Here is a 25,313-nt window from a genome sequence, read left to right as displayed (position 1 = left end):
CTTTCCATAATAGAATCATATGCATAGACTTTTTTTTTTTTTTTTTAATCTTACATGTCTTAGTAAGAATAACACTGCTGTGGTATATGCATTTTTACATTGTGGCATCTAAGATCCTAGTTACAAATTTTATTTCCCTCACAAATTAGGTGAACTGCTAGCAATCAGATGTTTTCAGTTGCTCTTACTAAACTCAGGGAAATTTACCGTGAGGGATTTCCTAATATAAGGTTGAAATTGTCTTCATTTTAACATCTTTTTTTTTTTTTTTACATCTTAATAGGAGTACTTTTTAAAATAATTTTTGTATTGATGGTCAAGCAATTTGCTTCCTTAATCCAATGCTCATGGAAAGTATGTTGTGCATATTTCTTATGCCACAGTGCGGAAAATACACGAGATACTTGGGTCAGCTGTATCACCTCAGATAACAGTAAAAGACTGAGTGAATTCTGCAAAATTGATAGAATTTATCCTGAATCTGCTGTGAACAAAGGACTTCCAGTTCCATCTGTTTGGCACTCTCTGTGGTTTCCATAAAGGTTTAAAACCCCTTGAAATACCTAATTCAAAGAACTGTAGGCTTTTGTTCAAACTGAAATACATCACGACTGGTCTGTGGACATATGTTTGGGCATACATTATGTATTACATAATCTGACACCAATAAAACTTCGATTCTAAAGTGCATTAATATCTGTTAGCCATAATCAGTTTTGGCCTATATCTGAGTGGTATTTGCTAGGAATGAGCTCTTCCCAGATTTTGCAGCTGCATTCCTCGAGTGCCAGGTTGGAGGCTGGCTGCATAGTGATCTGATCAGTGCTTTGTCAGCTAAAGGACCATGGCCAGATAAATCAGGGAGAGGCAAGGCCTTACCTGCCGCTATCTCATGGTATGCAATAACTGTCTGGTCTGCATGCTTTTTTATCTTGGAAGCAAAAGTATTACACTGTCTTTTTCTGTCCTGTACAGGTAAAATTGTCTGTACCTTGGCACTTCCTTCCCTCAGGCTGTCTTAATCAGGACAAATCAAACAAGGCAATACATACGTATGTCCTTCAGGGACTCCTGGTTTCCACGAGCAACATCATAAATATTCATTGTGTTCGCCACTGCTCTGTTCTTATACATGTTCTGGTTTGTTTGGGTGGGAGGATGCCAGCAAATAAAACTACCCTAATCTGTTTTGTACTCCGAGGAAAACCAGCAAAATTTACTGTGCTGTAGGGTCCATGAAAAAGGAAGCCAAAATTTGGGACTTTGCCCTTTAAGGCAGAAGGTGAGAGCACATATAGTCTGGGATAATGCTGGGAAAAGCTGCCCATTCCCAGAAACCCCCAGCATGCCAGAAAAAAAAGGTCTTCTGTCCACCTTCTGTCACCCACACCTTGGGGATGGCACATTTACCTTTCTCTCCCCGTTATGCAGTGCTGAGGCTGTGACATCCCAACACAAGCTGCAACACAAGCACCATCCCTTCACCCAGTGGCTGCCTGACATCAAGACTGCTGAAATAAAAGCAAAAAGGTCTGGAATTCTGGAAGGGATGGTCTGGGCTGTGTCACACATGGTATTACTCCAGTACTACCCATAAGACTAGTGCTTTTGTCACAGATTTTCCTCCAAATAAGTGGAGAACCATGACAACCCATATGGAATATGGATCTATTTGCATTTGATAAAGCCAGTGATGTTTTAGTTGAAGACTTTTAAGATAAGAGTCTTATATATGGCCCATATAGGCTGAATTACCTAGGATTGCGTATACAATCTGCTAGACCAGATTCATGAAGCTTTTGAAAGAAAAGGTGTTTAAGTGTGTATGTGTGTACAAGGGCATTAAAATTAAACAGTGTGATTACAATCAGGAGAGTCAGTTTTCATAAAGACAAAGGGATTTAGTTATCACAGATATTTTTCTATATCAAGTTAAAAGGTTTCAGAAGTAGGTTTTCTAACAGCTCTGCAGATGAGTGTTTTACATCCTAGCAATATGGGGTGAATTATTGACCTCAGTGGGCCCTTGGCTTCAAAGGAGATAGGGCATCATTCACAGACACTGGAAGAAAAAAGAAACTCTTAAGTCAAAAAGTCAAAAAATGAGTTCAAAAGCCTCAGGTATTTTCTTAAGAATATGCTTTCTAATATCATTATTTATCCAATTAATTTTAAAACCACGAGGTGACAAGACATCTATTGACTGTTTTCCATATCCTTCAAGATCCAACAGGTTATTTTCCCTATATTTTTTTAAACGGTATTTTCTGAATTTTTCATTTTGCTCTTGGTTATAGCACTGTGCAAGGAAGATACTTCCTTTCCTTTTCATGACTGCACTTCAAATATTTATCCTACAGTTACTGTTTATCCTAGCTACCTGTGCTTGACACTTTATTTTCCCCTTCACTGCCTGAAATCCCAGTACCTTGTCAATGCTAAGAATGAAAACAACTGCTCAGAGCATCAGCTGACATTAATTAACCTTGATTTCAGGGCAACTATGGTTTTTTTATGCTTGTGAATCATAAGGCCTCAGTTTTCACCAATGATCAAAATCACATCCTAATAGAAATTAGGGACAAAACTTTTAAAATTACATTAGAGGAGGGGAAATGTTTCAGAGTGAAATCTTATACAGAAATTCAAAGTGCTGTGTGACAAAATATTTGGAAATGTGTATCGTTTGTGATTACATCACAAGTAAAGTCATGTCTGATTTGCTGGACCTCCAGATCCTTTTCCTTATTACAGATATTTACATTTTAGGGTTTTTATAAAATGATATCTTGTTCAGTTTAAAACAGTGGGATTGCACTCTTGAATAGAAAGTGTAGTAGAATTATACCATTTTCTTTACAAAATACTGCACATTTATAAAATCAGTTACGCAGTCTCTCTTGGCAAATATGTAATGTCTTCTGGTTGAAATTACACATTACATATGATTCCACGGTGAAAATCACCGTGGGAACATTTCATTATTTATGTCTGTGACAGGTTGGGGGGAAGGGTCTTAGCCATCAAAGTATAACAGAATATTACTAAATCTTAACCACTGTAAAATTCTCTTTCATTATGTTAAAATATAAAGGTCAAATCTGACTTTAAAATAAGTGATAAATTCAATCTTTATTATAATTCTATGGAACAGCATGAGATAAAGAAGAAATGTGGTATGGGGAAGACAAGGGAAAGAAAACTGACTGGAGCAAAGCAAAGTACTTCTAATGTATAAAAACTATTGGAGTATATTTTATAGCAGCTCCATATATGGATTAAAGTTTATTATAATGTTTAACTTGCTAGACTCCTTTTCTGACAAGATGCTGAAAATCTGTAACATCTAAAGCTATGAAATACAATCTAGTATTTATACATTCTGTATATTCTGTTAAATTAATGTATACAACAAATGATACTATTATAAGCTGTTATGATGACACTATAAGTAAATACATTTTTTTCTGCCAGATTCTTTCTTATAGATGTACCATCTATCACATATATGGAGCCAATTTCTACTTTAACAGGTAATAAAAATCCCCGTGGCTATAATGAAGTTAGAGGAATGTAAAAGTCAATCTATGCATTAGATATTTTATTTATAAAACAGAATCTGGGTCTGTTTCTCTTCTATCTTGCAGCTTGAACAGTCATTTATATGTGTTTGAAGTGGCTGTAAAATATTAACAAATTGAGATCATTATTTCCAGTTCCTCACGTTGGGCTGTGTGGTTTACATGCAGGTAAGTGACAGCCTGTGATACTAGACAGTGATGAAGCTGACATCGCTACGAACAGCTGCCTTCTAACAGGTATTGTTTCCTGATGCCATCAAGAATCTTTAAACAGACTGGTTCAGCATTACATTTGCTAGGTCTTTGCTGTGTATTTTATCCAACTGGGGTTGGAAGGATTTAGAAACTGTTCAAAGAAATGTCTTTACTGTATTCATGTTCTGGATGCTGACAGATTACATCTGAATACCAGTTGCTGACTACAGTTCATGCTTGTATCACTCAACATTATCTACCTGTGTGAGCTTCTGTCTGTTTATTTTGCTATTAAGAATTTGTTTATGGCCAAAGAAATGTAACTGTCAGTTCATTATATAAAATATTTGTACATTCTTGCTAGTGAATACAATCATTGCAGTGACAACTCCAAGGTTTCCAAAATATGTCAGAAATTTCTGAGTCATCTGACTGTCTGATAACCTCCAGTTATCAGCCTGTCCTGGTCTTTCCTGACGATTACTGTTAGTTACACATAAACGTTGTCAGAGATTTTGATCTGCAGTGAACACAGTCTAAGCAGACTGCTGTGTAAGCATGGTTTTCACAGACTGGTATATTCTCATTCCTCAAAAGAAGTTAAATTTAAGACTCCTAAAAAGTGTATCCTTCTTTAGGATGCAAAGGGCTTGATTCTGACTGGGACCTCTGGGTGCCAGCACGACACAAAGACAGTGCCGCACAGAGTGCAGGTTTGCTTGGGTTTTAACATGACTGGTTGGTTGGTTGGTTTGTTCCTTATCAGCTTTTTCTTATAATTGTTTTTTCCCCATTTCTCTGAAACAGCTACTTTTAAATTAGACTTATATCACCCTATTTTTTTTTGGTTCTTCATCACCAGAATGTGCACCTGTTGTACTGTGCACTTAGGAATGTGTTTTTCCCATGAATTAATTGCTTTCTCTGGTCTTGTATCATGTTCTTCTAAATGCTTTGCAACATAAGCCAACATTGGTCTTTATCATCCATACTTCACCTGTCCCCTGTGTCAGTAATGATTCACAGTCTCAGGAAATGGGACTCTGCCTACATAAGGAAAAAAAAAAAAAAAAAAGAAAAGGCGCTCTTTTTTTCCCCCAAGGAACAGTATTAATGCAAAATGTATATTCTGTAAAGAGATGAGGTTTAAACACAGGAAAGATTATTTTATGGATTAAAAAACCCAATGAGCTCTAATATCTAATAGTGTTAAATGACTGGAGCACTCATCTGCTGACTGTTAGACCAAATCAGTTTTTCAGAGTGTCCAGCTGTGCCTATAAATGGGCTTTAATGTTGTTATTGATGAGACTGTGGGCAGAGCAGTGCTGCTAAACAAAAGGAGGGCCTTTAAATCTGTTGCTGGTGCCTGAGTTTCTCAGCAGAGAGAGTTGCAGGATTTAATGTGATTAGAGATTTGTGCCTGGCATTGAGCCTGAACACAAAACCACAGGCATTCGCTCTGCCCCAGCAAATACCGGTTCAGAGTTCAGAAACTATCGGCACCTGGGAGGGTAGAAAATAGATATCAGGCCTGGGCCGCAGAATTGGATAATGGCAGAGCAAAGCAGCACAGCTATTTTGGACCACTGCTTATGTATTACTCAGGCATAGCTTGTTACCAACCAGCTGAAGAATTGTGTCTGTCTACCAAATGCAGAGCGGAGTTCCTAAGAAGTATTTAACTCTGAATTTTGCTTCTTTGACCTTGTCCAGTGAAGTGCAGCTTGGGCCACGTATCTCCATCTCACATGCTGCCTTTTGCTGCAGGGAGGTAGGTTTCTGGAGGCCCTGGAGAGGAGGAACTGGTGTTTTACCTCCTACTGCCAAATACTTGTGGTGGCCTGGGACAAGGATCTGGGTGTGTCCTAGCTGACTGCTCACGCAGCGTTAGGAGAGGAGGGCTGAGGTCTGCCCACCTGCTGAATGCAACATCCAAAGCCAAGGGAAGGAGTAGGACTCTAGACTTTATGGCTGCATCCATGATGCTAAATTAATTAATCCGCTTTAATAAGGGAATACTAGGCATAAGTGCTGAGGATGGCTGTGCCCCTTCTGGAGTAGACTGCCATGTCCGGTCTACAAAAGACTTGGCTTTGGGTCTGCTCTGGGTTCCAGCTGGTGCTTGAAGTTAGAACTATTCATATGCATGTTTTGCTCAGAACATCTCATACAATATGAAGGGTGTGCTGCAGCTCACAAAAGTAGCACTTTTATAGCTTTTTATATTGGTCCTGGGCCATGGGTGGGGGAGCCCTGGGGGTGGCTGGGCAGAGGCAGGCAGGGCTGGTGGTGCCCTCGGGGCCCTGACACCGCTGCAGGTTTATCCACATTGCATGTGGGAAGGTGATTTAAACCACACCGGGAATCTCGCTCTGCTCTTACTCTGGGCCAAACCAGCTGTCGTTGCCATCGGAGCCATGGAGCTAAGCAGCAGGGAGAGTCAGGGGGGCTGCAGGCTGTGCTAACTCACAATAGTTGTTGATTATTTTTCTGCTCCTTTAGTTCAATTTCCTGAGTGTGGCTGGGATGCATTCTATATATTTTTATGAACTTCTGCTAAAATATTTTTATGCAGTTGAAATTGCTGCTGCGCTGTTGGCCAGGCTATTTTTGCTCACTGTCATCGGAGAGACCTACTGGCTGTACTGATGGGGAGCTAGGCTCGTAGGTCTTGGTGTGGTTTTGCACTTTTTGTGAGTGTTCAAAGGCACTGCCAGCCAATTGTGGGAGACAAAGTCTACCCCAACGGCTGGTACAGCAGTGCTGTATGACTGAGACTGGGAGGACAGTGTCGTGTCTAGCCAAGACCCAAATGTTGATTTTTTTCAAGGGCTGGTGGTGAAGAAGCGATCCGTATCTGATGGAGGTGATTTTTCAGTATCCCATTAAACTGATAAGATAAATTTCTGTATTCATCATCACAAATAAAGACATGTCTCGGTAACCCTGCTAGATCTCCAACATGGACAGAAAGTTTGGTCCAGAGTTCTGGCAAGACTGGCTACTAGCCACCTCCTCAAATACTTCACTTCGCAGGTAGAGATACTAATGAGGACAGCAGCAGTAGCTTGTGGTATTTATGCATTCTGAGTCCTAGATTTTGAAAAAAGTGTGAAATGAGAGGTTATTTCTTCACTCTGTCCCTTTTCTATTTATGCAGACCCACACGTGCAGAATTCAGTCACAGGGAAGAAATGAGCAACTATATTGGGAGAGATTTTCATGCATCTGCCTCTTCTGATGTGTTTGCCCATCCTGAACATGTGGGATTTTCTGTGCCTCAGAGAATTATATGGGCCTTTGACTGAAAGGAAGCATTTCTTGCTATCTTTCTTTTTTTTCTTTTTTTTTTTTTTCTTTTTTCTCCCACAGAAATGGGGAAGATTTAAAACTGGCTGGGGAAACAGCTGTCATGAAGATTCCTTCCATGGAAGATAGAAGTGCCTGGAACAAATTGCCCACCAACGACTGAGCAATAGTGAGAAGAACTTTTTGGCAACCAGCCTTTGCAAAAGGAAATCAAAATTAAAAAGCTTTTCAGTTTATCTCATTTTAAGTAGAACGTGCCTGTGCAACTCTTGCAGATGAGAACTTCTGCAGTGCTCAGAGAATTGGATCTAGTAATCTTTAGTACAATTAGATAAAAAGAAGATACTGTACATTTTATGATTTCCAAAGTCTTACTGATTACTGATTGGGAAGACTGAGATTCTTAATCGATAATTACTACCAATTCAGACTGCCAGTCTCTCTCAGGGAGTAATTGTTGCCCTTTGATATATTTTGCGTGATCTTACAGGCACAAAGATACTTCTTGCATGTTTGCCAAGTGCTCTGCAGACCTCATTTCTCTTAGTTCAGTTCAGTTTTATTTGACCTTCAGTGGGAAAATAAGTCCCTCTTGCATTTTTCTGTATCCTGTGTCTTTGAAAAACTCATCCCTTTTAGCTACAATGTTTTGTATTCATTTTCAGCTTCATGCCATATTTTTCTTTAAATTTGCCTGAAAATGAATTCTAGACTTTTTTTGGCAGTAATAACTTTGGAACATTTTAGTGAGAACTGAGTTTTCTCACCATTTGAACTAAGAATATCAGAAATACTGCCAGTATTGAATGAAATATTGAAGAAAGAGCTGATTTTAGACAAACAAGTGCTATTTTGAGTGTCTTAATTTTGGAAACAATTGTCCCAGATGTCTAAATATCAGCTGTCATTTGTAAGACCAATGAAAGCAAATGGCCGCTCCTTCCCTCGCAACATTGTCATTTTTGGTGAGAAACTGGAGAGTTTCATACTTGATTGTTGGTCTAAAGGGCATAATCTCCTTTTTTTTTTTTTTTTTTTTTCACAGTATGGCCAGATGAATGTGTCTGACAGGATCTGCTCCTGAAGATAGCAGCTGCTTCATAAATCAGACAGGTTTGCAGCTTGCATTACAAATTGATCCTTGAGACATAACCTGTTACAGCCGAAACTGTTCCAGCTATTATTTGGTAGCAGTGACAACAATGCTAACACGCCAACTCACTCCGTCTGGTTATAGAACTTCTGCTTCCACGTACAAAAAGCTTATGACTAAGTGAATGTTACTGCTACACAGTTTTTTCCTGTTTGTTGAGGCTACACAAGCTTAAATAGAGTAGTCATAAAGAAGAAAGAAGACAATTGGTGAAATTAAACATCAGACTGTATGAATGCGGCATTTGCTGATCTCCTGTTGTTAGGGAAGCCACACAGTAATGCAACCTTACAATGCAAATCCCAGGAATTTGTGCTTCATGGGGTTTGCTTATTTTTGTTTCATCCCTAAATGTGTGCATAGGTACAGGAGACCATTTATTCTTCTAGCAAATCAGCTTCCATATAGTTTTTAACCCTTAGTTCAAAATATGAAAGAATTTCTTCATCACTGAGAATGAGACTTGAATGAAATATAACAGTGAAAAGCCTACATCCTCACAAGCCATAGGCCTTTTGCAAAGTGTTTTCATTTTTTGAACTGTTTTTTCCTAAGGGAGGCAATAGGCAGTTTCTAAGTAAGTGGCCTGCTTTTCAGACATCTAAAACTAGGCAAACACCATGACATATAAAATCACTGTTCATTGTAAGAATGTAAGCTGAATTGGAAACTGTGCTGACAGAGAACTGAAGACTCACAAACTGAGGAATTTACCCCATCCACGACATTCTTATAATCACACTAATACGGAACTTATGGGTGATTCTCAAATAAAGTGTGATAAAATCTTTCAGTATTTACAGACTTTAATTTTTTTTGCAAAGATACTTATGCTAGTACTGCACCAGACATGTCTTCTCTGATTTATAGCAAGGAACGTCTAAAGATATTTGATTATAATTCATGTAGAATGGTAATATTTATACCAAGAATTTGTTTTTTAATGCTGATGGATTCTAAAATGAACCACATCAGGTAGTAAGATCTTGCAAGATCTCTAGTCCTTGTACTAGAATCACACTTTTAAACTCTTGAGTATCATTTTCAGTATTATAAATTGCTTAGTATTACAAAACTGAAATGTAGTACAGTGGCCTAAAGCCTACAGCAGAGAAGTAAGATTGTGACTGTGGAATAGAAGAGAAAGGCAAAGCAGGCTAATCCTCAGGGATGAGCCTTATGTGGTACGTGCACGAGAGAGGTCCCAGAATGCTGCAAGCATTTTTCCGGAGAGAAAAATACCTCACCTGTAGGGAGGTAGCACGGTGTAATCATATTGCAGAGAGCATTGGCAGGAGCTTGGTACGCAGAATGCTTTTTCAGGGACACTTAGATTTAGGTCTTTGGGGATTCTTCCCGTGAAACAGAACGAGTCTCTCTATGTTTTAGGCAGAACTGAGCAGCTGCCAGCTGGAGAGATTTTGAGGTTACCTTTTCAGATCTAGGTACCCAATTCCTCTCAAATGTGGTTTTCTTAAACAGTACTGCTGTGGTACTATGAAGTAGATAGCGTTCATCTAGGTAATTAAGTAGGTATCATTACACTATTAATGACAGCAATGACATGACTGCTAATTTTAATCAGTAATGAACTTTATCCATCGACAACCTTCACAGCAACAGTAATACTCTTATTTTAGAGTTTGGGCTTTGAGGCACAGAATAAATTACTTCCCTGCGGGAGTAACTGTACAACAGCCCTTCACAAAATCAGCTCTCTGAGTTGTTTCATGCACTTCAGATTCACCAAAGCCCCTTGCATTTCCTGTGGGCTCAGGCACCAAGCTCTGAAAATGTGAATTAACTTGCCATCCAATGGTATCCTGTTTGTTGGTCTGAGTTACAATTTCACACTAGACATCTGAGGTAGCAAATAAAGTTCAAATTCTGTGACCTTACCACTACAACATCCCCCTCCCCTGCTGTGTAATACTGCCTTTCAAATATCTGTGTCTGCATTTTCTTGTATAAAATATTCAGGCCTCGTGGATCCAGATGTGTGATGCATCACATCAAACCATGCCATATTCCTGCCTATATTGAGCATACTCATTTTATGATTTTTATTCAGAGAACAGATTTCAATGCCAGAGTTTTGAAGCATTTCTATAAATAGAATGGCATTTTCTAATGATGTGAAATGGCTCCAACTTTGTCAGAAGATTCATTACGAGGAAGGCCATACATTCGCACCCAGTTCTTGTGCTGTCTCCAATACTGAATATTGGCTCTGGTCTTTGGGGATCCATCCCACATTTACACAAATATAGTTTTTATTGGCAAAAAATATCAATGTTACAACAACTTCTGCATATCTGAACGTCACAACATTTATGCAGCAGAAATTTTTGCAAGCATCCACCAGCAGGAGAATCCATTCCAGCTCATCCTTTCCCCAAGACTCCTACAGTCCCTCTGGACTCGTACCAGATCGCTTCCCTACAAATACAGTGCCATGCACAAGCTGGCCGTGGGGTTAATCACCAGGGCGTAGTTCAATACTTTCACTAACACAGAAAAAGCTTGGTGGATCCCTGTGCTATTGCTGTTAAATCCTGACTTTCTGTATGAATGTTTTATTCCCACTGTTCTCATCTAGAATTCCCTCTCTTCCTCCATTTAATTATGTAAGATGATGCTTGTTTCTTCTGGAGATATTATATGTCATTGTAAAACTTGACAGGGAATGGAGCTTTTACAGTTAATTATTTTTAAAGAGGAAGAACAACTTCAGATACAAAATCATGCTTGAACTATGCTCAGCTTCAGCTCTTACAGTACCTGAGCGCACTCTGTTGGACTGTTCCGGTAGTGACTGTGCACACGAAATGTTCGTATTCAAAAGACTTGAAACTTGTTTTCACAAGAAAAATCAAGCCATCTTCTTCAGACCAGTCTAGACTAGTACTCAAATTAAATGTATCATAGAATCATAGAATCATAGAATGTTTTGAGTTAGAAGGGACCCCAAGGATCATCTAGTTCCAACCCCCCCCTGCCATGGGCAGGGACATCCCCCACTAGACCATGCTGCCCAAAGCCCCATCCAACTTGGCCTGCAACACTTCCAGGGATGGGGCATCCACAGCTTCTCTGGGCAACCTGTTCCAGTGCCTCACCACCCTCACAGTCAAGAATTTATTCCTTATCTAAATCTACCCTCTTTTAGTTTAAACCCATTACCCCTTGTTCTGTCACCACACTCCCTGATAAACAGTCCCTCACCATCTTTCCTGTAGGCCCCTTCAGGTACTGGAAGGCTGCAATTAGATCTCCCCGGAGCCTTCTCTTCTCCAGGCTGAACAACCCCAACTCTCTCAGCCTGTCCTTATAGGAGAGGTGCTCCAGCCCTCTGATCAGTTTCATGGCCTCCTCTGTACTCGCTCCAGCAGCTCCATGTCTCTCCTGTACTGGGGCCCCCAGAGCTGGATGCAGTACTGCAGGTGGGGTCTCACAAGAGCGGAGTAGAGGGGCAGAATCCCCTCCCTCAACCTGCTGGTCACGTTGGTTTTGATGTAGCCCAGGATACAGTTGGCTTTCTGGGCTGCAATTATGTTCCAAGACATAAGTTTTTGAATCCAAATTCCTAAAATATTAAATGCAGAAATTATACATGGATTACTATTTGCAGCAAAGACATAAACAAAGAACATTTTCAACAGTAGTCAAAAGTTATATTGCCATGGATGTCAAAAAAAAGGAGCACGAATGAGTTGTTTCATTTCAATTTCTCTGTTAGTTTCTATATAATGACAAATAGTTTTCACAACAGATGCTCTAAACTGATGAAAATTAAGGTTTGCTATAACAAACGTTTCCTTTTTTCTAGAGTGCTGAGACTTGTGGAAATATGTATGTTAATGTTTGTTACAGAGGCAGACCACTGAGCTCATTCATCCTAGTGCCTTCAGTATCTTCCCTTGATAGAGGGAAATGGGAATATTCAGATACAGAAGGCCAAACTCTGAAACCCCAGTTTGTTCTGGTGAATTTACAAGTGGTCCCAGTGAGGTCATGCCCAGCTTTCAGGTGTCCCATGATTCCTTGGAATGCATTTCGGGATTGTTTCTGTGAGACCATTCAGACTTCAGAGAACAGCCCCTCTCCGTTAGCATCTAAAACACTGCAAAAGCAAATGTTTTGCCAAATACCAATAGGATTAATGTTCATCGTGTGCTTACACACTTACAGGGCCTTAGTGGAATGACAGGTAACCAGCACTTGGAATTGTACTCAATTAGACATTGATATTGCAATACATGTAGTTTTGAATGTGCTTCACACACTGAAATAGTAGTGCCTTTGATGATCACTATGCTTATTTGAATCAAGCATAATCCGGTTTGGGAAAGATTGCCAACATGCATTTTTCTAAAGTACTTTAACCTCAGTAATTAATACAGTTAGAAACCAGTAATGAGTAGAGACTCATATTTCTTTCTCTTTTTTTTCTTTTTCCTTCAAATATTTAAATTAAGATTATTTAATTAATTTAAGGTCAAGCTCAATGTATCTCATTAAATGTGAGTACTGCATTGCATATGATTTACTATTGTTAGCCAGAACCGTAACCAATACGACCCAGCACAGCCCTGCTGCAATAGAGCTATGCTCATTTGCATCTCTGCTGAGATGATAATTCATAAACATTTTCTGTATCAGTGGTTAGCTTATATATTTTTGTGGACCTGGAGTGACAGATTCAAATCCAGTCTGTGTGGGCCAGGCAGGACCTGAGTATCACTGAGCTACTCCCTAGTCTTTCTACAGCTGGTCAGCATACTCATAGAGGTCAGCATGCTTCTCAGCAGAGATGGCACATAGCAGAGGGACATCGCCCTCTTCTCCCAAAGGCTCAGGCATGACTGCCTTTGCAGAAAATGGCTCATAGCTTAAAAATAAATTGAAAACAGTAAGAAGAGACATAAAAAGGATACGTAGAAGAGCACCATGAAGATGCAGTGACTGGTTAGACTGTGATGTACTTTTAGGCTGAAACAAAGTGAAGAGGAACCAGTGCTCAGTAACTTTTATTTTGGTTTAGTCTAGAGATGCTTATTCCTGTTCTAGCAGATCTTCAGTGGGATCAATTACTATGGTCACCACTGTATATTTAAGAGCAGAGTCAATAATTATAGGACTCCTTATATGCTTTAAACCAGTACTGAATGTAATTTAAGACTAGCTTATACTCTGTCACATATGAACTCCCAACTCTTTTATAATCCTCCCCCGAGACAGAGAAACTAGAGCTGTCTTTGTGAACTGTGTCTTGATAGAGAGTAACAAACTCAGTTCTAGAAACAGGGATTTTTTTACAAGGTGGGAAATTAGTCTTGTATTCAGGTATCCCTGCTTTTTCTGGGATTAACACTCTTGTTACAGAGAGGGGCCAGTAAAGTTGTTTATAGGCTCATTCCATTTTAAAATGTTTGCAGAGTTTGCCTCCCTGCAATGCTCTGAGTCAGAATCAAAAAGACAGCATGTGCTGTTGTCTCTGTCTCCTTGCCATGGACACTTCTGTTTTGTTTTTCTTAATCCACAAAATCAGTAATTTTGCCTGAAAATATATAGTTCTAGGGAAAAACATGGGAAAGCTCTTTCAGATAGTATTCAAACCATATTTCTTTTGTAAGTTTGTACAACCACATATATATTTAGATAAGGATTTGTGATCTCCATAAATTCTGATTTATTTTTAAAACACCACAATTTCTATTCAGTTCAAAGAGAAATTAATTTTTGTAGATTTTTACTTGAAATGTATTACTGTTTTTCAAACTCATAATGTGCTGCTTAAGAATTTTTATTATCTCTTTCTTTGGACAAATTAACATTTTTGTTCATTCTTATTGTGAATTATATATGCACATTCATAGTGCTGGTCATTTTCTCTTAAATAAAAAAAGGAAAAGAAGCATTCACATTTTTCTTCTGCAAGAGAAATTGTTATGGAAATTACTGTCTGTGCTAAGCTTGGTATCTTAGAAGAGATGTACAACAGTTCAAACTCTTCCTTAAAAGGCGCAGATTCGTCTCTCGGTTCACTCAGTAAATGTTTTCACTGCTTACTTTGGTAGGAATTAGACTTACTCCTAAGTCAACAACCCAGAAATCTGTACTGTCATTATTTTGTGTTTGTTTTAATTTTAAGCCGTAAATAATCAATCACATATTAATCTTTACAAGACACAAATACATTAAAAAACATTTGAGATGTCTGTCTTTCCTACTCACGCACTTGTCCGCCATAGCCTCGCAGCATGTCATTTGACTTCCTTTCTGCGATGATGGTGAATATATCAGCCAGTTCTGACAGACATCAGTCATTTCAATTTCATTTGACAGCAGTGGAATTAAAGTTCTTGTTAAATTCAGTCATTTTTAAATGGTAAGTACTTCATTATGAGTGTGTTTTCTTTTACTAATCATAACAAAGCAATTATAATTATGCATATTGTTTACTTAAGATCCACTACCGCAGGTTGATCTTCAATTCATATATGTTATATACTAAGGAAGAAATTTGACTCATCTATCTTTCTAACTGCAGCCAGGTGAATTCTCACTGATGACAAAATTAGTGACAAGTAAGATTTTCGTGGCCTTGAGAAAAAAAAAGAAAAGAAAAAACATTTCACATATTCACCTGAGCAGATGGATTAAAGCTAAATATAGTCTGTCTTGGAAAAAGAAAAATTAGTAACTTTCATTCTTTTCCCAAGGACAGGAAATCTGCCAGTAAAAATAAAAAAGCATCTTTGCCTATGCCTGATCTTCATAAATTATCGGTAGGAATCAGGGACTTTCAAAAGACCAAAGGAGCATATGTCTACTTGCTTTAAAGTCAGTTGGGATTTTTAGGCCAAGAGGGGAAGACCCTCTTAATGCCTTACCTCCAGCCATCTTAGACCGGCAGCAGAATGCAGGCAGTGTATTTGGGATGTCTGTTTTCATCCAGCCATGAGTGCTCACCCTTATATATTCATTATTTATCTTTATGTTCATTTTATGTAATTTCAGATGTCTACAATGTATATATCTATAGCTGAGGAGGCCATCTAGACTCTCCCTATAGTCAGTGGAGAGAAGTAGGCATTTCCAGACCTCAGTTCATTTGAGATGCATTTGAGCTAGCATCTGTACCTTAAAATGACATGTATCTCATTCTTTGACTACAGAGGGACTCTGAGATACCTACTTAATATGTATGCATTTAACTGCCAGTGTCTAAAGCCAGGTGACTGAGTTGTATCCTTGATCTTTGAATCAAGAAGACCTTGTGTTAGATATCTCAGATAAAGGGAAGTTTGATGTGCGGAGAGGGGCTAGTCCCTCTGCGTGGGATGAGAAACGTCAGCATCCTGAGCAGGCAGCTGCCTATTACTAGCCAACAGGGAACTGATGATGGAAAATGTCTTTAAACCTCTACATTTTCTCAGTGGTTTAAAGAAATTTCTCCTTCTTTCTGAGATTCAACCTAGAAACTCTGAATGTGCCTTTGCCTTTTCTTTCACAAGCAGAGCAGCTCATGATCCTGCTTTCAACTTCTCACCACTCAAAGGGGACCTCAGTTTAATGCCTTCCTCCACTGAATACTATTAAAGTGCATATCTCTTGTCTTGTGGAAGAGTTCAAGTCAGGTGTTCCATCCTACATGGAATACAGAGTTAAAGTCTTCTCCATTGATGAAGATTTTATGGTGCTACAGTGAAAGAAAGAGCCTGGTTAAAAGATGACTCCTAATTCTTAGGGCACTGACTGCGGGAAGGGAGTCGTGGTTTCTAGTTCTGGTTGAAGGCCTTTTTAGGTATTAATGTAGGAAAAAACCTTTGAGGACTGAGAGCACAGGATTCTTTTCTCCCAACAATGGCCTAGAGCCTCTTTTCTTGTTCTTCTCATCTGTTGACTCAGCAAACACTGGGTTGGTGGGGTTTTGGTGCTGCTTTGGGGTTGGGTTTTTTTTTTTTTGGTTTTTTTGGGGTTTTTTTTTTAGCATATCATGGTGGCTCTAAAAGAGGAGCAGCTCTGCCATTGTAATCATTGTCACACGACCTCAAAGCGACATCACAGCATAGTCCACAGCCTAGTGACACTGACAGGCGTATTGTAGAGCACTGAACCAGGTTTTCCCACATCCTGAGTGAACACTCTACTAACAAAGTAGAGGAGTGTGCTCATTGGGGTGCAGTGGGGGTGTTGCAAGCAGCAGTTGCTACTCCATTCTGCATGGACTATGGCCTATAAAATGTTTAAAGCTCTCCACGTGAAAGGGAAAGGCTGGAATAGCATTCTCACAGCTGAACTGATCAGCTTAGGATTCTTTTATACTAAAGTAGGAGAAACAGGAAATTTCCAAGGTGCTCCCCATCTTTTGCAGATCTGCTTTTGGATGTGCCTCAATATTGAGATGAATAGCTCAGTTGTAGATGTTTGCTCTAAATTTGGACTGATGGATCCTACCATTTGTGGATTATGGTACTGGATAGACGTTGAGCTGCTCAGCTGAGTGAAGGGTATGTTGTTTCTAAGTAAAACCAAAAGCAGGCTTCCCATAGTCCTGAGTAATTTAAGGAGGGACACCAAGATGCTCTGAAGTGCGGGCAGCTTTAGGCATCTAGCAACCGAGAAAGACTTTTCAGGAGATTTATCCACACGGAGCATTGTCAGCACAGTTTTGGTCATGGTTTTAGATTTTAACAATGCTAGTTTTTGATAAGCAAGTGCTTTTGTACACATTAATTCCAAGACGAACTGTGAATGAATTTGACTGATGCAGGAGGGAAGTCTGCTTTCAAGCCTTGATATTTATCTCTTATTTCTCACTCCTGTCATGTGTATGTATGTTGTTGTTTTGTGTGGACATAGTCCTGATGCAATAATGCAGTAATAATTTGACTTTTTAATTAGCAAATCATCTAATTTTTCTTTAATTCAAGAGTATGATTATCTAAGTGAAGCTTGATGGAGATTATGCAAAATACAATGGAACAAAATGTTTTGATGTAACAGTAAAAAATGATGAGCTTTAATGTCTAACTTGATAAAATCTTAGAAAAATCCTGCTAGAGGGAATATCAAAGGTGATCTATCCCACTCTTCTATTCCAAGACAAGAATAACCGTACTTGTACTGTACCTGGCAATATATCTCCCACCTGCTTTTCAGACCTCTGGTGACTAATGTTCCATAACCTCCCTGGGAAGCTAGCGTAATGCTTCATCGCAGTGTCCTTTACGATAGCCTAACCTGAGCCTTTCTTACAGCAATTGAAGCTCATGGCTCTGTTTTATTCACCACACATGGCAAACATTATTCTCATCCTTTTCAGAGAGTATCTGACCGTAAAATCCAATACGGATAAATGTTGCCTTTCTTCATCTCATTAGCCGTGGAAGACAATGTGACTGTCTCAAACATGGTAGCTACTATAGTCTGACTGAAGTCAGTCTTGTGTCTGAGCACTCTTGAATGTCAGAAATTAAATTTGCAGCTCATAATTACCTCTCATTTCTAAGCATTTTTGGAGTTTTCTGAATTTATCCATTCATGGGGTAAAATCTTTCAAGATTAAAAATGATGGTTTTAGTGAAACATTATAAGAAAAGTCTGCTCAGTAACTCTTTTTTTCCCCCAGAAATTATACAGCTTCTTACTTGCATATTGACTTCTTATTTACACATGGGCTTAGAGTGTTATATATCTCCATGAAAAGATACAACACCAGTAAAACAGAGGCTTACAAAGTTTTAAAAAGGTTATTGTTTCTCTTCAGTGGGAAGATTCTTATTGTAAAATACTCTGAGCTTTGTAAGAATTATTAAATGACCATAAGCTACATGAAAGCACAGTGGCATGTGAACATTAAAAAATTCATTTCGATTTATACAGTATGCTTTTTTGGAAATTCGTAACACAGAGGAGAAAGTATATTGACTTTGAAATACACTTTTAAAAAAATATTCCCAAGAAGGAAATAGAAGAGCTGGCTAGAAGCAAGAATGTTTGTTAAGGGAAATTAGCCTTTCCTGTTCACTGGAAACTGTGAGAGAGTAATGTAATCTTCAAATGGATCTAAATTTTTGCCTCACAGTGCCTCTATGCATACAAATAAGGCAGTGCCAAGAGGACAGTGCTGTGGGTGAAGCTTGCATAACTTTTCTGGGAAATCATCATGACAGGGTATTCATCTAAAGTGTCTATACACTTACGCACACAGGTTCACTTTACCTGCGCCACTGACAAAAGCTATGTGTCTTTGTGCAGGAAATGTCACCTTGAGTATTCTTTTCATTTTAATAATGGATAGTTTTATACACCACTTATGACGGCAAGGGCTGTTGCCCAATGCTGTAATCCAATCCAATTCAGCTAAGACATCAACTTGTTCTGATGGTGTAGAGTAAGATGATAAAAGACCATCGAATAAACAAGACACGATATAGCAAAGTATGGGTGAATTACTGTGATTTGAAAGCTGACCTAAATTACAGCATTCTGAAAAAAAAAAAGTCTAATATTCAACTGCAGCACAATCCAGAGTGTTGAGACTTTGCGGATGAGAGATTTAAGCCTTGTAGGGGAGAGGCCCTTAGGAATATATGCAGAGAGCAAACCGTAATGTATGGCTTGAGCAGAAGAATAAATAATAAAGCAGGATAATTCTGGGAAGCATTTTGAAAGTCAGAGTAAAACTGGGTGGCAGATGAAGCTGAGTATTCCTGAATATTAATGAAAATATGACAGAAGTAGAAAGCATAGCTAGGATCCACAAAAGATGTGAGAAAATATGTGCAGCAGTCAATAATGCCAAAAATCCTGAATTCTGTGGGACTAATCTTTAAAGGTATATTATTAATCTGGAAGGTACAGAGATCTGCTCCCTTTTCATGCTGTTGCCTTTCAGGATTTCTCAGACTGTGTTTAAATTAATATATATATTTTTTTTATTATTTTTTTTTAGAAAGCAGCTTTTAAAACTTGTTCCTACTGCAATATTCATCTAATAGTAAACATTTTATTCTGTTTGTACTTAGGCTAATTTTCATGTGACTTTGGTTTAAATTTACTATGCCAGTAGAAGCAATTGTAAGGAAAAAGGAAGGTACTGACTGACTGCTGATACATTTGCCTATGCAGTTTTAACATCTTTTCCCTTTTACTTCTCATAATTACAAGACTGCCAAGGTTTCCAAAGACTTCTTTCATGAGGACATCACCAGTCTTCCTTCCTCACCTTTGAAAATCAAGCCGCTTTGGATAAACTTTGTATAAAGCATCTAAAAAGTAGATCATAAACCTATGATTCATGCTAGAAAACTTTGGCCCTTACAACTATTTCCTTAATGAAACTGTTCCTGTATCTTACTGTGGTAAGATGTCATCACTGAGTCTCTATATCCACAGATTAGGATTCTGCATCTGGAATTAACATAGGATCAAACCCCAAGCACAGATTTTAATATGAGAAAAACTGCTCCTGGAATGAAAACAAGGCTGCTATCATTGTCCAAAGCATTAATGCACATTCACAGGCCATGGAGTATATGCGTGAGCTAATGAATTCTCTAATAAGTAATGCTGTGAAATTGCCACTACATGGCGAGCATGTATCCCCAGATACAAGTAACAGGGTTTGGATTTGCAGACTGAATGAAGCCTCAGGGGATCAAACATTTCAATTCTGAAAGATACCGTCTACATAAATATTCAAGGTTTAGGAGTTCATGTTTGTCTTTATTAATGTTTGAAAAATTATGTTCATACTCAACATGAAGATATTTCCTGAAATCAAATGGTATTAGATTGGTAGAAGATAGAGATTGCCATTCAAACCCAGGATGATTTAATACTAATTTTCTATGAACTGACAAACTGGAAGATAAATCCACAAAGGTGATTTTGACCCAGCATTGCAACATCTACTTCTGGTAGAGCAGTAACAGATGAATGCAGAAACTTCTACCCCAGCCTTTGATGCTGAGTATCTTCTGCATGTATTGATACCAACTTACATACAATTCAGCCACTGTAGGACAATTTCTTGCCACTATATACCATATTTTACTATTTGCTCAGGAGAGCTGATCATAGGATTCACAAAAACCTTTTTTGTTTCACTGGCCACTGTGAAATGCTGAAAGGGACTCCTAACCTTTAGATAGAGGAAAGCACTAGCTTTCTCTCGAGATTCTCAGCCATTCTTAGCACTGGACCCTCACCTAGATAAACATGTGACTATGGGACCAGATCTGTCTCTTCCAAAAAAATCAAGAAGATGGACATGCCCAGTTTCACCTCCTGATTTATGACAAGAACTTATGTCTATAATGCACCATGAGAAAATACTAAGAATAGAGCTGTCTTCAGCTGTGAATGTCACTTCATGACTTCCGTGGAAGTTGTATTAAAACTGTACCATCTCAGGTCCTGGACTCAGTGTCACTTGTGTTCCTTCTGTTATGAAAAGTATCAACAACTAGTCACCTACTGAGATGAAACTTGATTCTGATCTATAACAGGGAATTGAATCCCTTTTACAAATAGTTTGAATGTTACTCATGATACCAAGATGTAGGACTAAGCAATACAGGAGATCCCATCTGTTCCTTTTTAGAGATATTTCATGATTTTCACACAAGCACCTAAGCCATTTGGTGGGGCTGAGGAGAGCTCTGTCAGGGCCCTGAGTGCACCAACAGGTTCTGCAGCCTCTTCCCTCCTCTGGCTTTGAGTGCTCAAGGCCAGCGCTGCATAGAGGGGCTGTAACCTTGGGTCAGGCTGCTGAGAAAGAGCTGTGTGAGAAAGAGTTGGGAGAAGCCTCACTGGGGCATCCCCTGGGATCAGGAGCTGCATTTGGGGTCAGTCCTTGCCCACGGTCCTGGTCTGAGCTGCATTGTAGGGGTGCCTGTGCCCAGTCTTGTGCCATGCCAACCTACTGACTTGCCTTCCTGGCTTAGCCTTGGACCTGTGCCACCACCATGGACTTGTCTGGCAGTCAGGGCCATTGGCTGTTCCTGGTTGCAGTCCCCAGACCTACTCTGCTCCGCTTGCTTGAGTACCATGGGACAGGGCCCTTGTCCAAGGGTCTTTGTCCTGCCTGCCTTGTTGTCCCTTGGCTCCAGGCTCACCTTCTCTGGTAGAGCAGCCCCTCAACTGCAGCTCCCTGACAAGGTCTACAGGGAATTCAGGATTACTTCACTATTGAGAAATAAAATTCTACTACTCAGTAGTATTTTTGAAGTGTTAAATTCTAAATTAATAACAACATAGATGTGCTTTATTAATTTGAATATTCAGTAACAAATTCAAGGCTATTACTGTCAACAACTTAAACCGGAAGAAAAGCATTTGCAATTTAGTTTCCATTGAAGGCACTTCAACCTCTATGATGTTATCATAGCTCAAATGTTTCTGTTACAAAACAGAATCTATCTGGAAATGTGCAAATGCTAATCAGTTGGAACATGAAAAGGTGATAATTAAATCTGATCTCTGCTTTCTTTTTATATTCTTCCCATGACACAAAAAGAACAAAAGCACAGAGTGGTCTTGATATGCTTTAATGAAGTACGATAGTATGTGCTAGTTAATTTGCAAATTCAGCTTCCAGCGTTGTTCTTGTCATGTGCAACCTTTATTTATTTTGAACACTGGTTTGTCTTGTTCTGTAATGCCTTTTTGCTTTCATTAACCAAAAAAAGTTCCTGAACTGAAAGTTCATTATATTTTTTCAAAGATGGACGTACACATTTCTGTATTGTGTGTCTTAAAGAAATACAAGTGAAGATACATTCTAGCAAATTGCAGACTTGAAGCTTTATCAAAAGATTACAAATAACATTTAAAGCGTGAACCTAAGCCTTTTCAACAGTAAAATTTTATTCTTTATGTTAGGAATTGATGTAATCTTTAATAACAGGTAGTAAATTACTTCCATTTACCTTCTGAGGGCAAACATTTTCACTGCAATCGTATTAGTCTCCGCAGTTTGAATCAGATATGATTTTTAAAAATGAAACAAGCTATTACTCTGTGTATAAAACAAAAGAAATCAATAAATATCTGTTTGATGGAGTATTATATTTGTTTTCAGTCAAGCAAAGACATATTTTTCTTTTCCTGTATCAGAGTCGGAGATTTCTTCAACACAACACAATATCTCAGAATGACTGACTCAGTAGTGATAGGAATGAATTGAGATCATTTAGCAACAAGCTTGCTGAATCTGACAGCTAGATTGGTAAATGCTTTTACCAATCCACAATTAATACTGACAGAATTGCATTAATTTCAGTTGTGACAGGCAGGCGGTGTGCCCAGGTGGCCAAGGCCAACAGCATCCTGGCTTGTATCAGAAATAGTGTGGCCAGCAGGACTAGGGAAGTGATCGTCTCCCTGTACTCAGCATTGGTGAGGCCACACCTCAAGTACTGTGTTCATTTTTGGGCCCCTCACTACAAGAAAGACAGTGAGGTGCTGGAGTGTGTCCAGAGAAGGGCAACGGAGCTGGTGAAGGGTCTAGAGCACAAGTATTATGAGGAGCGGCTGAGGGAACTGGGGTTGTTTAGCCTGGAGAAGAGGAGGCTGAGGGGAGACCTCATCACTCTCTACAACTACCTGAAAAGAGATTGTAGCCAGGTGGGTGTTGGTCTCTTCTCCCAAATAACAAATGATAAGTCAAGAGAAAATGTCCTCAAGTTGTGTCAGGGGAGGTTTAGATTAGATATTAGGAAAAATTTCTTCACCGAAAGGGTTATCAGTCACTGGAACAGGCTGCCCAGGGAAGTGGTTGAGTCACCATCCCTGGAGGTATTTAAAAGACACACAGATGTGGTGCTTAGAGACACAGTTTAGCAGTGGACTTGGCAGTGTTAGGTTAACAGCTGGACTCGATGAATTAAAGATCTGTTCCAACTTAAATGATTCTATACCATAGGACTTCCTTTTGCTTTATATTCTCGGTTTTCAACATCAGTCAGTAAGATGACTCCACATCACATAACTCCATAAATCTCAACCTTTTGAAAGAGCTCTGAAGTCTTTTGAGAGTTAAAAGTGCCTCCAGAGTGCACTGCAAAGCAGACAACTCAATGTTAAAGAAAAAAAGCGATAGTGACACCTGATTTCCTGTCTCCAGTATCCTTTGCATGGGGAGGAGAATGTCTCTGTGTGGATGCATTTTCTATTTGTAGGGGATCTGAAGTCACTCCAAAATCCTGTAGACTACTGCCAACAGTAAGAGGAGGTTGAACAGGAAGGTGTGGAAAGTCCTCCAGCTGGCATTTTTGTGAAAAGACCTAATCTCATCAAGGTGTGCTAGCAGGTTCCCGCTGTATGTAGTAGGTTAGGTCTTCCCAGAGAATTAGTGTTTCTGACATCTCTTTGGTGCTATCCTGAGCTTGTGTGGACTGGGTCAATAATCATCAAGTTCAGACCTAGGGCTCTGTGTCAGAAAGCAAAATTTTATTAGCTATTAGTGTGTTTAAAACAAAAATATTTTGTACGTTTTCCCCATCTGAAACTTCATTACCTGGAGACCTCTATTATATCTTTATTTACATCAAAAATAAGTTTCCCTTTCTTGAAAAGTGACAGGTATATATAAATATTCTAGTGTTGTTATTCATCAGATGCAAACATTAGTCTGGCTGAGCTGAGCTGAGCTAAAGGTATTGAACAAGCAACAAATCTGAAAAAGCCTATCTGCCTGCATTGTAACCATCCAGTTTTAACTGGTATCCATGTCTCACCTTAAAAGTATTATTTCAGGTAATGTCTCAGTGTCTTTCTACATATTTAATTTAGATAGAGTTTACGATGTGATTTTTTTTTAAAAGTCTGGTTTTCTGCTTAATGTGCTTACTACCACTGTGAAACTGGTTTGTATCTATAGTGAGGACCAGAACACATGCATATGCATTGTCTGCTGACATGAGATAACACTAGATAACTCTGTGAAGGAACTGAAATCTGCTTAATGCAACTCTCCGTGTTGTAAGAATAGGGTGCTGCCATCTAAATTTCAATATAATCTTGTGTAATGACATCACTCAAGGGATGCAACCAAAATTTTATCTTCCTAAGAAAGATCTGCCAGACTGAACAAGAGTTGATCAGTGGAATAAACCACAGGAATTTTACCACACTGCTAATAAATTAATTTGAAAAACCTCACAGAAATGAACCTTCTACAAGTCTTGCAAATTTTGTATGGAGTTCTAAAGTGTTCATTTAATTCATTAGTGGTGTAAAATGCGTTGAACATCTCTAATTTCTATTAAGGGTCTTGATAGGTCTTCTATAGAATGCCATAGAATATACCTGAACTCCGAGGACTAATTCAATTCATTCTTTCTAACGCTTTGTATTTGGTCCTCGGCACTTAAGTTGAGCCTTAGCTAAAGTAATTATCCTGAATATTTTGGAAAGTGAAGGTAAGGAGTTTAACTGAATCTAATTTGATAAACGTTGCAAGAGCACAGAGAGATTATTAATGTCTTGCAAGAGAGAATCCACCTTTTTTGCAATGTATGATGGTAGGTAATTTCTGATCTGTATTGACTGCAATTTGGAGCTATTGTTGAAATGAAAATTACAAAACTTTTGGGTACCTCTCAGTAAAGCTTCACTTTTTGTCTTTTTATCTTTCACAGACTCCTAGGTCTCAATAGAGCACATTAATAAACAATATCTTTAAAAAGTTTATGATGAAGATCTGTTATGTGCAAGGATTTGGGGAAGCAGAGGAGGATTTAAAAGAGGTTGCTTTCCTGTGTTGGTTTCTAATGTACTGAGCAGAGTCCAGTCAGAAGTAAATGCCCCCACTGTGACTCACCTGAAAACAGCAAGAGCTGAAAAGTGAAAGATGGCAACTGAGTTGTTTTAACTACTTTAAAAACACATGACAAACTGTTTATGATTAATACAAAATCCAATATTACTTGCTAATAGAAGTCAAAGTATGTGTTAGGATGTTGAAACTAACAAGTCAAGCATTAGCAGGTGGATTTGATTTTATTCTGGTGTAGTGTTTGGTTGTATATAATGCTGAACACTCTTATGGCCAGATA

Source organism: Balearica regulorum, chromosome 1, assembly GCF_011004875.1.
Source record: "Balearica regulorum gibbericeps isolate bBalReg1 chromosome 1, bBalReg1.pri, whole genome shotgun sequence".
Taxonomy (NCBI): domain Eukaryota; kingdom Metazoa; phylum Chordata; class Aves; order Gruiformes; family Gruidae; genus Balearica; species Balearica regulorum.
This window is presented reverse-complemented; position numbering follows the sequence as displayed.